Here is a 16,868-nt window from a genome sequence, read left to right on the forward strand (position 1 = left end):
CATTTGAGATCTTGAAATACTTTTCTACCAAAATCATTTTAAGCAGATGAACTCATAATTCACCTGGACATACCTGGAGAGTAAATGTGAAAATGGAACAACCATAAAAAGTAAAGAAGCCTAAAGTCAACCATGGCTGACATGTCACATTGAACACACACCCGTTCATCAATGTGAAATAAATGGGCAGGCATTTGGTGCTGTGGTCAATACCTCTTAGATCTCCCGCATCTCTTATAGGGAAGCATGGGGTCAGTTTTGCTCCACCTCTTAGTCCAGCTTCCTCCGAGGCCACCTCATGGAAGGCAGTGATTAATGGCTCAAATACTGAGGGAGGAAAACCAAATGGAGTTCCTGGATTCTGGTTTCAGCCTGGTCCATATCTGGCCAGTAGGGTATTTGAGAATTGAACCAGAGAATGGTGAATCTTTGTCTTTATCTTCAAATAAATGTAACAATTAAACAGGAATCAAAAGAAGAAATAACCATGCAGGCTAGTCCCATATCACTGAGCTCCTCAGGGACATTCTGATAGATAACTTAATTTGGTTGATTTCACAGGTCAAATTCACCCCACAATGTTCGGCAGGGATTCAGTGTTCAAGAGATAAAACTTGAATTATAGAAAGTATTAAACGTGATTACACTAATTTTGATGAAATAAGTGTCTTAACTCTTTCTCTCTCCTATTATTTAAATACAAAGTTCAATGAAAGGGAGTAGAAATCTGAAGATCCCCACTGAACATTTTGAGCTTATGTTTTTATGAGCCAGCTGTACCAAGGGAAACACAAAAGATTCTGACAAGCACTTAGGAGGAACACACTAACAGCTGGATAAAAAGGTGAGCCAATTAAACTGCTTACTCATGCCTAATATAATTCTGCAGAGTTCAAGCACCTGGTTTGGTGTAAACATTTACTTTGTGCCGCACGATATTTAATCAGAGCATCAGGTGGCAGACAGATCTGTCCAGGCCGTTCTCTGACCTACCTCTCTCTTCATTGGAAACACTGTTAAGTGTTGTTTTCCCACCACCTTTTTTGTCCTCAAGTGTCTCCACCATGGATCACTGTAACATGTAAGCACAGTAGACCAGTCACACCCCCTTTAACTCAGTCTTATTTCTAGGAGGGAAGTAATAAACGCCAGGATTTAGAAAGCTTCCTGGAGTTTTTGCATAGGTGCTGAAAAACAAAATGCAGTGTTAGGTTGAAGAGAGGGGAAAAAAAGGGTGGAGACAAACTGAGAAGCATAATGAGCCCTCCTTGCTTTTATCTAGGGAGTGGGGTTAGTGAAAAAATATCCCTTCTTGAATTTTTGGAAAAGTGATACCTGATCAGTTGGAAATATGAATTACCATAACCTCTCTGACCACTAAGTTACAAAGAAATATGGAGGCACTAGAAAGAACTTTAAAACGTCTTGACCAATTTCTTGTTTCTCTAGATGAGAAGAGGATGTTACAGACAAGTTGATTTGCCCAACCAATTAAATACACTGGTTAATAGTAAAATTAGATACAGACTTTAGGATATAGAAGGTGAGGTAGCATAAAGGAGTTAAGGTTTGTAGCCCCAGCTAATCCACATGACTTGGCTGACCCATGTTCCTCACCAGTTGTGTGACAGCTCTGTGTCTCAGGAAAAGCTGCCCCACACTGCCCAACTCTGCCACTTCCTCTATACCTTTCTGTGCACTGTGCCAAAGCCCCCTTCCATAACCTGCCTCAAAACTCCATCTGTTCTGGGAAGCAGAAAATCATAAATTCCACAGCACTGCTACTTTGAATCGGTGCCAGCTAGAAATATCCAAATGAGGTTACAGGTTTCTCCCTAAGATGACCTTTGGGTCATTATGATGTGATGGTAACACACTCCCATCATGCATCTGACTGCATGACACTCCTGATATCTCCATAACAGAGCACAGAAATGGCAGTACTCAAGCATCACCCAAACTGTGTATCCTTTGATTATTAAGTCAAGCCCTGCTTCGCACAGCACCCTTCTTGCCTCCAGATCACAGGAAAGCCTGAACCTTGATGTGTGCTGACTTTCTCTATGAAACTTGCCCACACTTATTCTTGAGTATATAGTATTGCTTTAGGTAAATTTTGCTTCTGTGGTAACCTTTCTCTAAATCTCTCCCTGACTTCTTTCTCATGTGGAGGCAAGAATCTGGGATACACCTGGCCAGGACCCACTCCACAAATCTTCTCGCTTCCAAACCAAATAGAATTTACAAGCATTTCCTTAGCAACCACAAGGCTTTGTTGGAATCATAGCTCTGCTACTAACAGCTGTTAAAATTTTAGCTTTTTTTCTTTTTGCTTTCTATGCCTATCTGCTTAGCTGGGAAATAACAATAATAATAGTACCCAATTCATAGGGTTGTGAGGATTAAGTAAGTTGATATGTGTGAAGTACTACTTGGTATTGCATCAGGCACAAGTTAGCACTATTAGTTATTTCTGCTCTTTTCCCCAACATCTGACTTTGATAAACACTACCATCTCCAGTAGTGGAAATATACATCTGTTTGTTCACTATGCGATTCTCAAACTCAACATCAATATGAGTGATAACATCACACTATCCATCCAGCATGAAAGTTCAGCAGGGCTTCCATCAGCACTGAGGAGAGTTCTGGGTAGGTTTCAGAGAAGGCCATGGAGTAGACAGATCTATATGACCTGCAGCTTTTTAAAATTGTTCATAGTTGAATAGTTTCTCTGCTAGATGAATTATGCAAGAAATAGCCCAGGAGCTACAATTTTTGTTGTTGTTGCTTCTTTCCCCAAGTGTGGCTATTAATGCATTAGCTGGCATGCTAGGGCAGAATAAAGTAACCTTTTACTCTTCAAAGTTCTCTCCCATCAGCAGGTGCTAGAAGGTTGATAATATTTGTCATTCACCAATCGTATGGCTCTGCAGGAGCATAGTTTTCACTAAACAGCCTTTTCATACTTTTGAAAAAGATAATCGTCAGAAGTTACGCTCTTACTAATCTGCTGATTGAAGAAAGTGGCTTTATTCCACACTTCCTCCCATTCCCACTTTGATAGGTGAGATCTACCCATTTTAAAGTGTGGCTATAGGAGAAAGATAGTCCCAAGATAGACTTACAATGACTCACAGAAAATCAAATGTTATTTTAAAACTATTTCTGTTCTTTGAATTTGGTCAGCTTTTCTTTCAGCTAAGATAGGTGACTCAGGCTGGGCTTGTCCAGGTGTAAACAAACAGATGTAAGTAAATATGCTGGCCATTTCTGTACATTCTGGTCCAACTGAATGGGACTTTTCTAATGAGACGAACTGGAATGGGAAATTCTTCATGTTATCTGACTAGACAGTGTTTGTATGAGGTTGTCTTGGACATCCACAACAGTTGCTACAATTTAGTGATTATATCTTATGTTACAGAAACCTTAGGCTATTGGCTTTCAGTTTTATTTATTTATCTTCAGACTCCAGGGCTATAAACTCACATATTTAGACATTATGAATAGCACACACCACATACACGCATCCAAGCATACACAATTTTTATGAAAGCATATTTGCCTTTAATTTTTATTTCATTTTTAAATATATATTTTACTTTTTATTAGAAAGTCAGATATACATAGAGGAGGAGAGACAAACAGGAAGACCTTCCATCCATTGATTCATTTCCAAAGCGGCCGCAATGGCCAGAACTGAGTCAATCCAGAGCCAATCTGAAGCCAGGAGCCTGGAGCATCTTGGGTCTCCCATGTGGGTGCAAGGTACCAAGGCTTTGGACTGTCCTCAACTGCTTTCCCAGGCTACAAGCAGGGAGCTGGATAGGAAGCAAAGCTGCTAGGATTAGAATCGGCGCCCATATAGGATCCCAGCAGGTGCAAGGTGAGGATCTTAGCTGCTAGGTTGCAGTGCCGGGCCCCATATTTGCCTTTAATACATGCAATGTGCTGTAAGATTTTCAGTTTACTCTATGGTATTTTGTGTTTCAAAATTCTGGTTATGTTCATTCTGGTGACTAACAAATGGATTACAATCTACAATTGAAACCATGACCTCACACACATTCATTTATGGTAATAATCTTTCAAGGTAGACACTTGTGTCAGATTCCATGCAGGATGGGGAATATTTAATAGGAGCAATTAGTTTAAAAGAGCTTAGAATTGAGGAAATGTCAATATGGAAAGCAAAGCAGTCAAGACAATGGCAACATCAGGAAGCAGCTGCCATACACTGGCTGGAAGGATCAAGGCGAACAGTGGTATCAGAGCACAAAAGCTAGTCCTCCTGTAGGAGACTGACCGGCAGGAAAGAGGGTCAGGAAAGACCCTCAGCAGGTGGACTGTACTAGGGAAGCTGGAACTCAAAGAGAAGAATAGTCACAGCTGGCAATACCTCTCAGAGGGAAAAGAATGGGGAAGCTGTTTTATCCTACCTTCTAGTCTCCTCTCTTTACCTCCTACAGGTAAGTGGAGTCAGCAGGCAAAGGAGTTGTAGTTTGCAGGGATTAGCTGCCTGAAATGCAGACATAAGTGAAAGCAGCTCATAGCAACAGATAAACCACCTGTGCAGCCAGAGCATCTTCCTGGTGTGTCACTTGCCAATTGAGCAGGTTTCATACCCTAAGCGGCTATCACACTTGACTGAAAGTTCTGCTGCTATCATTCTGCGGTCTGTCATGTTTTTTAAGCAAACAGTCCTGTTTTCATTTTGCACCTGGCCAGTAACTTGTGCAGCTATTTCAATACACAACGCCGTTACCCCAATTCTACATCCTCTAGCATAGAGGACAATCTGAGGACTCAGAAAGTTGAAGAGGTTTACAATGTGACAAGGATTCACAAAAGTGGAAAAGTGAAACTTCAAGCAAGTCTGGTATATCTGAAGCAAAAGTCCATGTTCTTTCTAACAGGCCACTGGTTCCTTTCATCAACACTAAAAGGCAGAGGGAGCTGAGTAGGTAAATCTCTTCTGGTTTACGGAGAAAGAAATTCATGTTCTCCACTGCTGCTATCCCAGGGATAATTGCAGGCTTCAAAGAAGTATTAATTTAGCCTTTGGAGGCTGGTTCAGAGCAGCTGAAAGGATGCAGAACATCACTTGCTTCTCGTGCTGAAGAACTGGAGCAACTGACCACTGATATTGCAACAGTCTTTTGCTGCAAACTGATTTTGCAAGATGGATGTAAAGAAGGAAGTAAGAAAAATATATGCAGGGCTTGACTTCAGCGGTCAATATCCTTGCCAGTTCTTATCATGAAATCAACCAGATGGACTGCTGTTGAATTCTTTTTTTTTTTTTTAAGATTTATTTTTATTACAAAGTCAGATATACAGAGAGAGGAGGAGAGACAGAGAGGAGGAGAGACAGAGAGGAAGATCCTCCATCCAATGATTCACTCCCCAAGTGACTGCAACGGCCGGTGCGCACCGATCCGAAGCCAGGAACCAGGAACCTCTTCCAGGTCTCCCATGCGGGTGCAGGGTCCCAATGCATTGGGCCGTCCTCAACTGCTTTCCCAGGCCACAAGCAGGGAGCTGGATGGGAAGTGGAGCTGCCGGGATTAGAACTGGCGCCCATATGGGATCCCGGGGCATTCAAGGCGAGGCCTTTTAGCCGCTAGGCTATGCCGCCGGGCCCCTGCTGTTGAATTCTATTCCTCTCAAACAGCACTCAACTCTTCCACTCTCCCTTGGTCCATTGTCAAAATGTTAGACTGGAGATTTTCTTGTAAAATGTTCAGCGACTCATTTCTGGGATAATTCTGGTTTTGCTAACAATCAGAAGGCAACCAACTTATTATTTCAAATGAAATATTTTATTAAAAATATATTTAAAACTTCATATTTTTTTTGAAAGGCAGAGTTACAGACAAAGAGGCTGATACTGAGAGAAGTCTTTCATTTGCTGGTTCACTCCACACATGGAGGCAATGATCAGGGCTGGGTCAGGCTGATTCATGAGCCTGTACCTTCATATGGGTCTCCCACATGGGTAAAGGGGCTTAAGGACTTGGGCCATTATCTGCCTCTTTCTCGGGAGAATTAGCACACAGCTGTGTTGGAAGTGGAGCAGTCAAGATTCCAACCAGTGGTCATATGGCATAGCAGTATTGCAGATGGAGACTTAAACTACCATGTCATAATGTTGGCCCCTCAAAGAAAGTAATGCAATTACTGTCAGTGTTCCGTCCTAATATTTTGTGATCCTCTGCTGTTATATAAAGTTCCACATAAGGCTTTTACCCTAAACATCACTAGAGGTAGCAGTTGAACATTGGGTCAATACAAGTCACAAAAGAAAATATTACAAGTTAGTCACCATTATTACCATGTTTTTATTTTATTTCTATAGGATTCCTTAAACTACAAATTCAAAATGGAATTCTAGTTATCAAAGACCCACATGCACAAAGCAATATAGCTCACATTGACTTCACAGGTCAATTCAACACCAGTCCTTAGCAGAAAGAAAGTTGCTGTCTGGAGAGCTGTGGAACATAACGGCAATCTTAGGCAAATCAATTCCATTCCCTGTTCTCTTTCCGGGATAAGCTCATTTGTTTGTTTGTTATTCATTCTCCATGTGAATATTCTGAAGAGTTTATAATGATTAGTCATTCAACAAACATGGAGTATTTACTATGTGTCAGGGTGGATACAAGTTGGAGATTGGAAGAATGAATAATGCACACTTTATAAAGAAGATGGAGTTTTGGGACCAGCGTGGTAGCCTAGTGACAAAAGTCCTCGCATTGCATGTGCCTGGATCTCATATGGGCACCAGTTCTAATCCTGGCAGCTCCACTTCCCACCCAGCTCCTTGCTTGTGGCTTGGGAAAGCAGTCAAGGATGGCTCAAAGCTTTGGGACCCTGCACCCACGTGGGAGACCCAAAAAAGCTCCTGGCTTCAGCTCAGCTCAGCTCCGGCATTGTGGCCACTTGGAGAATGACTCAGTGGATGGAAGATCTTCCTATCTCTCTTCCTCTCTTGATATCTGACTTTCCAAAAATAATAATAATAAAAAAGAATATGGAATTTTGAGACATATGATAATAATCATACAGTATGACTGCAATTAAATTTCATGGCGTGATATGAAGAAGGTAAGAAATGACTAGGCATTTTTCTACAAAGCAGCATGAAGGAATGGGTGTTGGAGAAGTGGATAAGATGCCACATGGGATGCTCACATCCCATGTGGCAGTGTCTGGCTTTAGCTAGTCTCCTATATTTCTGGTCCAGCTTTGTGTTAATACATACCTTGGGAGACAGCAGGTAATGGGTCAAGTATTTGGGTCCCCACCACCTACGACCTCCACTAAGACCAAAATTGAGTCCTCAGCAACTAGATTGACTCTGACCCAGTCTCAATTATTACAGGCATTTGGGCCAAATGGATCAGCTGATGAAAGATCTAACAACTACAATCATGATAATAAAATAATGAAGATGTTATGGAGGATAGTACTGGTAAAATGGACAAAAGAGGCATTCATAAAACAATGATTACTAGCAGGAAAAAGCTCAGCAAAAATACAGATACTTTATATAAGAAAATGTATCCTAAGTCTATTTGTTCAATTACTAAATTCTGTTGTTAGGAGAACAGCCATCCAATATTCCTAACTTCCAGTCAGTAGGGTAACTTACTTTATTCTAAAGTTTTCTCACTTCTGCATGTTTCTGTTTCTAATGATTTGAACTGAGCTAAAAATTATAATTTCCAAAAAAGCCACTGCATTCTGTATTCATATGATCAGGCAAGGTTGGGAAACTTGTATCCCACCCATATCTCAAGAGATGGACTTGAAGCTGTTGAATCATGAGTGTGGGGACTTTGGAGAAGGGAAATGCTACTGTAAGCCAAGTGATTCTGGATCTCAGAGTATTTGATTCAGTCCCCAGATGGAGTGGATCAAAAGGATCTGTCAGGTACAGCATTCAACTCAAATCAGTCAAATAAACCAAGGAGGCCCTATTTGATGATATTGTAATATATCTTCACATAGAAGGGAGTTTTAAAGAGATAGCATGCCCTTGTTCAGGGTCATCATTAGAAAAAAGAAGAAAGGAGAGGTTCTCAACTTAAATTCACTAGCACACAAAAGAGAGAAGATCTCTCTAAGAAAGACATTAAAGAATGAATCAGAGGAAAATAACTGGTAATTTCAATCACTCCCTGAGTTTTTTTATAACCTCTTCTCACATTTTCTTCAATTATCACATTCATAAAATAATGCTGCTTTCTTGATCTCCTTCCTGCCTTCCCTCCTCTTTTTGTCTTTGACCTTCTTTTGGCCCTTTCTTGTCTGATACTCTTTCTAGTCACTTCATTGAATAATGGGCCATTGCCATTCCTCAATGAATTTCTCTTTAATAAAATGTCATGTATTTCTCCCCCCCACCTTTTCCCTGTTCACTCTGTCTCCTGGTGGTTTTTACTCACTCTCCCCTTGCTGTCAAGATCGCATGGATATTACCTAGGTTTTTCTTCTTTTCACATTCACTTAGTTGAATACCTTAGTATTTCTACCAAGATTTTCAAAACGCAAGAAAAAAACAAAATAACCAACAATTACATAGCTATCCATTACATCTATTCAGCATCTGTTATTATCCATGTGTCAGTACGCAGTTTGCAAATATTAGCTCCATTAAGTTTTATGAGTCCTGTGACATTGAATAGTCAGTTCCATTGTTTAGAGGATAAAGCCTAGAATTAGGTACCTAGAACTCTGAACCTAGAAAGCATGAAAACAGAATTGACTATAAAAATAATCTAAAACTTTTTGAAATATTTTATTCCTATTAGAAAGGCAAATTTATAGAGAGAAGGAGAGACAGAAGGAAAGATCTTCCATCCACTGGTTCACTGCCCAGATGGCTGCAATGGTCAGAGCTGAGCCAATCCGAGCCAGGAACCAGGAGCTTCTTCCAGGTCTTCTACATTGGTAAAGGGTCCCAAAGCTTTAGGCCATTCTCTACTACTGTTGTCCCAGGCCTCAAGCAGGGAGCTGGATCAGAAGTGGAGCAACTCGGACACTAACTGGTGCCTAAATGGGATCTCAGTGCTTGAACAAGAATGATTAGCCACTTGAGCCATTCTGTCGCGCCTAGAATCTAACAACTCAAAAGCAATATAATAGCTGACATGGCAGCTCATGAATGTGGTAAATTATAAGCTTATTGTTCTTTATGATGATGATTTAGGGGTTCTTACCATAATATATCAGATTAATATACATCAGTACTGTTTGGCTGAAACACCTTTTGCAAATTCCCCTTAAGCTCAATTGGCTTTAATAGGGAAGTCATATAGGAGACATATGTCTCAGATGTAATGTTTCACTTTTGCTTAAATGACAATGATTATAATTGTGGATCAGTCAGGGACTAAATGTAGGGCTTTTATTGCAACAATCATGCAGAATAAAAAAACATATAACTAAGAAGAAATAGAGTGCTTGAATTCTCATCTCAATGTTACCAAAAACCAATTGAGTAACACTGGATCTGAATTTACTAAATGGAAAAGTCAACATATTAAACTCAATGGCCTCTGAGGTCCTTTCAAATTCTCACAGTTACCATATAATAAACTTGCCCTGGTCTACCCACTCAGAGAGCTAAACTACGGATCATGCCCAGGGCTGGTCATGATCTGTTGTCCCTCTTGGCCAGTAGAACATTTAGAACAAGGTGGAGACGGAAGGATGTATGTCTATAGAAGCAGACATGCTCAGGATTCCATGCCACCACATTGCTCACTTCATCAGGCTCGAGTTTTCCCAATGCAATTAGTAGAGAAACCATAAGCCTAGATATTATCATGGCAAATGAAAGCATAAGCACAACTCTCATTCTGATTCATGGATGCTGTTTTCATTGCAGCAGAGATGCTACAGAGGGAAGTAACCATAAGGAATACCCTGGTATTTAGTGGGTATTTCATGATTGTGTAATTTAACAGGTACTACTGTCATTGTCTGTATTAGCTTTTCCTTCATGTTACTGCTACAGTAAATGCTCACACAGTATATAAAGAATAATGATTTTGTTATCTCAAGTTCTGGAGACTAGAAATCTAGACTATGTCTCATAAAGTCAAGATTGCATCAAAGCTGCATTTGCTCATGCAGGCTCAAGGGCAGTATCATGACTACATTCCTGTTCTAGTTCCTAAAATTTGCCTGCATTTACTGGCTCCTAAGATTCTTTCTTCCTCATTAAAGACAAAGCACAGGTGGGCTGAGTGCTTTATCACTGTACCTTTTCTGTCTTCCTCCTCTACTTGTAAGGAAATTACTAAGTACAGTGGCTCTCTTGCACAAAGCAAGAGTATGTCTCTATTTGAAGAGACACACATACGAACAGGGTGAATGGCTCCCTTTCAAATTCAGGTGTGGTTAACAAGATACTATTTAGAGGTGGGGCCTTTTAGAGGTGACTAGGCCACAAGGGCTGCTTCCTTGTGAATGGGATTAAAGCCCTTATAAAGCAGGAATTTACATTTTGAAACACAATATGAATTGTGTTGGGAAGCGTTTCTCAAATATAACAACAGTCTCTATCAAGATGTTTTTACAAACTTAGTAAAAATTAACTTTAACAACGGAAGTAAGTCTGTTCATAGCAAATTAAGTTGATTTCATCAATAATTTAAAAATAATTAAGGACTTGAACACATTTTAAAAGAATGTGCACATTGTCTTTATAGGAAAGAAATACTGACATTTCCAAAACAGCAGAATTCTTTATAACAATCTTGGGATCATCTGTGAAATTTACAAGATTTACTCTTCTACAGGTACATCAATTTATTGAGTTAACCAGTCTTCTAAATGTAACCTACCAGAAAGATCACAAATAAGTTACTATTGAGTATTTTAGCATTCTATATTGTGAATGTTTTACCACAACACCGAATATAAGCATAAATAAAAGTAAGTAGCATTGCAGAATAAATGAAAGAACTAACGATTTAAAAAAATGATGAACTCTAATTCTTTATGGTTTTGGAGTAACTGTAGTAAAGAAATCAATATGCAAAAGTCAAGAAATGTCAATATGTTTATTTTCCCTATGAAACTTCTCCAGGAGTACCGCTGGGTTTCTTGTGGTTCTTGTCTTTCAAATGTCAACTGAGAAATAACTGTCACCTTTAATCTCTGTATCAGGTCAAACAAAAAGAAGTTCTAAAAATGAGGAGAAAAGAGCTAAAAGCACCCAGAAAAGTATTATGTGTTATCTTCTCATATGCTCAAATCAGAATCTAAACATGAACTTTATTTCTAGTATAAATTTCAACATTTATTAAATTTTGATATAATTACCTTATTTTAAGAGTCTGAAAAACAGTATTCACAAAGATGAATGATAAAGGACTTAAAAGCAAGTTTTCTTTTTCATTAACTTTCCTTTTTTAACAGAAAGAATGAAAACAATCGAGTATTGAAGACAGCTCTGAACTACATCTTATTTCGTGTTGACTTCTCTTTTCTATAACTTTTTATTGTAAATACAGTAGTCAAATCACCAGAAAGATCTCTAACCATCCCATCTAAATCTGGTTGGTGAACATATATTTTAATAAGCGCAACAGAGAAAAACAGAAAATAAAAGATATTCATGCAACTATATGATCCTTTCATACAGAATACAGGGGAAAACCAGAAATTCCAAATAGGTGTCTTCCCTGTTATCTCAAGCTGAGCTTACCTTGCCACTATGCTATCAAGACCTCCCTGAGATGATCTGCTCATGTGCTGAGAGTTCTAGTATCAAAATACAGTTCATTGGCTTCCATATGGTAGCAGCTGGCCACAAAATAAAACCACATGGAGTAATACGCACAAACTGTCTGGATGCTATAAAATTTTTTGACCAGCATGATTAAATCAGCATGTATGCTAAAATATCATGGCTGGATTAAAAACAATTAAGTGTCTGTTCTGAGAGCAAAACTTGGAAGTATAAATGAGATATATACATGTTTCCAATGGTGGTTATTGAGCAAATATGTCAAAAGCAATGTTGATCACCACATATACTCACACCTTCAATGTCTCCTTTTGCAGCCCTATTTTTCTTTTTATATAATTTTTTATCCTGAAAGAGCAGTCCAGTCAGTCCCTTTGGCAGAATTATTAGCACATTAAGAGTTGTTCCCTACAGTGGGATAAAATCAAGATCTAGATGAATTTTCGTTATTCAAAAGAAATCACAGGTAGAACAGAAACAGAAATGTGTGATTTGGTTACACAGCGTCCTGTCCTAGTCACTCAAAGATCTTACTGCAATATCACAACATATTAAAAAATACTAGCGATAGAACATAATTCGGGTACACTAATTACTCTTAGGGTGTATTCATAAACCTTGCAAAAATCCCACAGAATGGATTTGAACGTCATTTTACAGATCATAAGAGGAAGACTCAACACCCAAGTAGAACTACTCAAGGGCCATAGCACAATTTGGAGTCCAGGACTTGGAGGTACAAAAACCGATTTGCACCACAACGATGTGTAGGTATTTTCTGTTTTTAGCAGGGGAATTCTCTGAAGGAAACCCTGACTTCGCTCCAACCCCACACCCTTCTTCACAGTTCTGCATTAGCCATGGATGTATCTCTCCAAAACCTTAGGAATAAAAATAAGAACAAAAGACAAAACAGCTTGATAAACACAGAGACATTTTTCACCTTTATCAAAAGTTCTCTGTGGCTCCCCCAAGGTGAAGTTCCAGAAAGGCACTAAGACACAGCTGTAGGAAAAGCTGAAAGGACCCTGGACGACATCCAATTCACACCCTTACTGTGAGTAAGAAAACTAAAAGCACAGTTCCAGGCCAGGTCGTCTGACCTTGTGTGCCAAGTCATTGTTCTACCTGGAATCTGATAGGTACACTGAAGACCTTCCGGAAGGGCCAGGTGCCCTCTAACAGGCAGCATAAGGACAAGGGTTCTCTGCTATCCTCTAGCACAGCATTTGGCTTGATTCGTCACTGCTGAGCTACCAGAGTGCTTCTTTACACTCTTCCTGTCTAAACTGCAGATCCCTTGAGGGAAGGAACAGTGTCATTTTTACTTCTTTATTCCCCACCAGCTAAATACAAGCCTTTAACTCTTTCTCAAATGCCTGAGAACTTTTTTTTTGAAGCTATGCTTGGGAGCAAGAATCACTTCTTATTCAAGTCTTCTTGTTCAAGTTATTCTAAGCAGATCCAAATTCTGATTCTCCCTCCTATGGAGCTTGCTGACCTGCTCAAGTCTATATACAAAGACCTTCTCTGGAAATGCCCTTCAGATATCAGGTGTCTAACTGAGAAGCACATTTCACCCGAAAATTTAGTGCAGCTGCTTTCCATAACCAGAAAGCCTCAAAAGACTACATCTGGTATAGTCACATATCACCATAAATCACAAAATCCCAAAGCTCAGTACAATGGAAAGCAAAGATGCTCATAAGACAGCTCCTAGTTTCCATAACTATGGGGAAAATGTTTAGTTTATGGATTTTTGGTTTTAATTTGCCCTCCACATTAAACACAGAACACATACTTTGTTTAAAATTTTTTTGAGGTATTTTAACCTTCTTTATGTCTCCCAAATTGCATTCATTGCTGTTTTTATGATCAATCAAGTTTGTCTTTTAGAACCAAAACCTGAAAACCTCACTTTTTAGCTAAACTATCTGTAGATGCAATAAAATGCCATCTAGATTACATTTATTTCATGCTCCAAATTTGCCTTTAATAGAAAAGAAAATATGTTGTTATTTTTACTATTTGTTGATTTCTTTATTTATTTTATTATTATTTATTATTTTTAATTCATTAATTACATTGTATTATGTGACACAGTTTCATAGGTACTTGGATTCTCCCCACCCCTCCCCAAACCCTCCCACCATGGTGGATTCCTCCACCTTGTTGCATAACCACAGTTCAAGATCAGTTGAGATTTCCCCATTGCAAGCATATACCAAACATAGAGTCCATCATCTTATTGTCCAGTCAAGTTCAACGGCTTCTTAGGTATACCCTCTCTGGTCTGAAGACAGAGCCAGCAGAGTATGTTTTATACAAATATGTTTTATACAAACAAGAACATGAGAAAAAAACTTCTGGCTTCCTTCTTTCTCCCCTAAGGAACAGATCTTCTCTTTTTTTTTTAAGATTTATTCATTTTATTACAGCCAGATATACACAGAGGAGGAGAGACAGAGAGGAAGATCTTCCATCCGATGATTCACTCCCCAAGTGAGCCGCAACGGGCCGACGTGCGCACCAATCCAAAGCCGGGAACCAGGAACCTCTTCCAGGTCTCCCACGCGGGTGCAGTGTCCCAATGCACTGGGCCGTCCTCAACTGCTTTCCCAGGCCACAAGCAGGGAGCTGGATGGGAAGTGGAGCTGCCGGGATTAGAACCGGCGCCCATATGGGATCCCGGGGCTTTCAAGGTGAGGACTTTAGCTGCTAGGCCACGCCGCCGGGCCCAGATCTTCTCTTTTTAATCTTGTTCACTGTTACCTAAGTTTAGAGCAACCCTTGTGAATGTGTGTGTATGTGTGTGTGTGTGTGTGTGTGTGTGCGTGTGTTGGGGGGGAAGCAGTCACGGGGAGGGAGAGATTGGCCTCGGAAGCCTCTGGATCTGTGGCTGTGTTGTCCACGTCTGGAGGCCTGAACAAGGCATGAATGTGGGGAGGGTCTCAGAGTCATTTGCATCTCAGCCAGAAATACACAGAGATTAGATGAGTAACAAGAGAATCTTCACTGCTTTGGGTTATTTTTAGTTCACATTTATGCAGAACTTGATGTCGATCATATTAGATTGGTTAGAATAGCTGCATATTCTATTTTGGGTACAATTTAGTAGAAATGGGACTTGATAAAATGCCTGAAAAAGAACACAAATCTGTGGAATAAATATATTAATTTGGCATTTATAACCAGACTGGTCCTTTTCATTGCTGATCAGATCCTAGAAATATTTATGTTTATTTGATCCAATTACAGATTCTTTACTGCTTTGGTAAATTCAAAACAACAGACTGAGGTATTTCTTTCAGATTCCCTTAAGTTCTTATTACTGAGACCTGGTGTTATCAGGAGTCACGGATAACCACACAATCCCTGTGCCTGTGACATAACCTGTCAGAACACAGTTTATTAATTATTCAGGCCCTTGGTTTTTCCCTCTGCCATGGGCCAAGTGGTAGTGAGCAACAGTGTGAGTCAGAAAATACTCAAATTGGCTCCTTGTTCACATATCTAATCAATTTTTTTCTGTGTGTAAGATCTGAACTGTTTGTAAAAATAGAGACTTTATTTTTTAATCGTTTATTATTTATTTATAGTGAGGCTTTTTTCAGAAAACAAAGTTTTGCACCTTTTTCATCTGCAACACTGTTAATAGCCATTTGCCACAGGTACCACTGTAATGATCAAATCCAAAGACTGCATTATACTTAAGTATTGCACATAAAGTGCAATATCAATGATTTTTATATTTAACTACCTCTAAAAATTCTGTCCACTAGTCCTTATAGGGGTGATATCAGTCATAACACAGAGTTCAATACACATGATTTTCAAAATTCAAATTCATTTGAAGGGTCAAAGGACAAAGAGACAGTGAGAGAGAACTCCTGCCCAATGGTTCAGTGACTCCCCCAATGCCTTAAAAAGCCAGACTGCACCAGGCCAAAGCTAAGAGCCAGGAGTTCAAGGCGGATCTACCACATGGGTGGCAAGGATCCAAGCACATGAGGCATCACCTGTTGCCTCCCACAGTGCATGTTAGCAGAAAGCTGGATTGAAAAGCTACACCAAGATTCAAACCCAGATACTCACATGTGGTATGCAGGTGTTTTTACCAACATTTTGGCTCCTGGGACAAATACTCACTTTGGACAGCCTCGTTCTTAAAAAGACATAACAAAAAAAGAGGGGAGAAAGAGTGAGCAGCAGGGGGGATGGGAGGTGAAGGGATGGAAGGAGTGCAGAAAAGGAAAAATAAAAAAATTTGTTCTGAGTAATTTCCCATCATAGACTCATGCTTGACCTTCAGCTCTCATCTTTCCCATCGACAGCTTCATGTTCTGCTATATGCTTTTAAGTTTTATTTATTCAAAAGGCAAAGTGATACAGATATAAATACACACATATTCTTCTTTAGATATCTTTACCTATATCTACACATGGATGTAGACATACAGAGATATCTATATATAAAGAGAGAATCTTTCATCTACTGTTTCACTCACCAAATACTCCTTTTAGGGCTGGCCAATATGAAGCTAGCATTCAGGAATTCCATCTGAATCTACCACATGGGAAGCAGAAATAACGACTTGGGCCACCATCCACTGGCTCTCAGGCACATTAGCAGGAAACCGGTTGGGAAACAGGGTTGGAACTCAAGGCTAAGCATGCTGACACAGGTGTGGATGTCCCAAGCGACATTCTGATATAAATACCTACTATGGTAGGAGATTCTTTAATTCTACACAGTTGATAAATCTTTCAGTACAACTTCATGTTGTCTCTCATTCAGAACCCAATTCTAAATCAACATGGTCTTCATTTCCCTGTAAGCTTTGATGTCTTATGTGGCAGCTCACCAACTTTCTTTAAGCAACTAATGTGAAACCTGAGACCTTAGTCTTCGCTCCTGCTTTTCCCTTCCACCTTGCTTTTCTTCCATTTCTTTCTCACTCAGTCTCCTCTCCTGTCCTCTTTCAGCTCTTCTTTGTCTAAGGTAAAATAATTTTTCTCCTGCCAGGACTAGATAAGGCCTCTCAACCTCTACATCCAGGGCAAAATTGTTGTGTTTTTGTCTTTTGTTTTGTTTTCT

At 39.6% G+C, this 16,868-nt stretch overlaps 1 long non-coding RNA gene across 1 annotated transcript in view; it reads left to right on the forward strand.

Moving 5' to 3' along the window:
- Nucleotides 1-1,917: 1,917 nt before the first annotated feature.
- The window catches only part of LOC131481362 (uncharacterized), a 45,495-nt gene continuing 30,544 nt past the window's right edge, over nucleotides 1,918-16,868 (forward strand). The window contains exons 1-3 of the long non-coding RNA XR_009246251.1: nucleotides 1,918-2,046; nucleotides 12,431-12,506; nucleotides 12,618-12,827. This is a non-coding gene — a long non-coding RNA (uncharacterized LOC131481362). The remainder of the gene's footprint in view (nucleotides 2,047-12,430; nucleotides 12,507-12,617; nucleotides 12,828-16,868) is intronic.

Source organism: Ochotona princeps, chromosome 11 (genome assembly GCF_030435755.1).
Source record: "Ochotona princeps isolate mOchPri1 chromosome 11, mOchPri1.hap1, whole genome shotgun sequence".
Lineage (NCBI taxonomy): Eukaryota > Metazoa > Chordata > Mammalia > Lagomorpha > Ochotonidae > Ochotona > Ochotona princeps.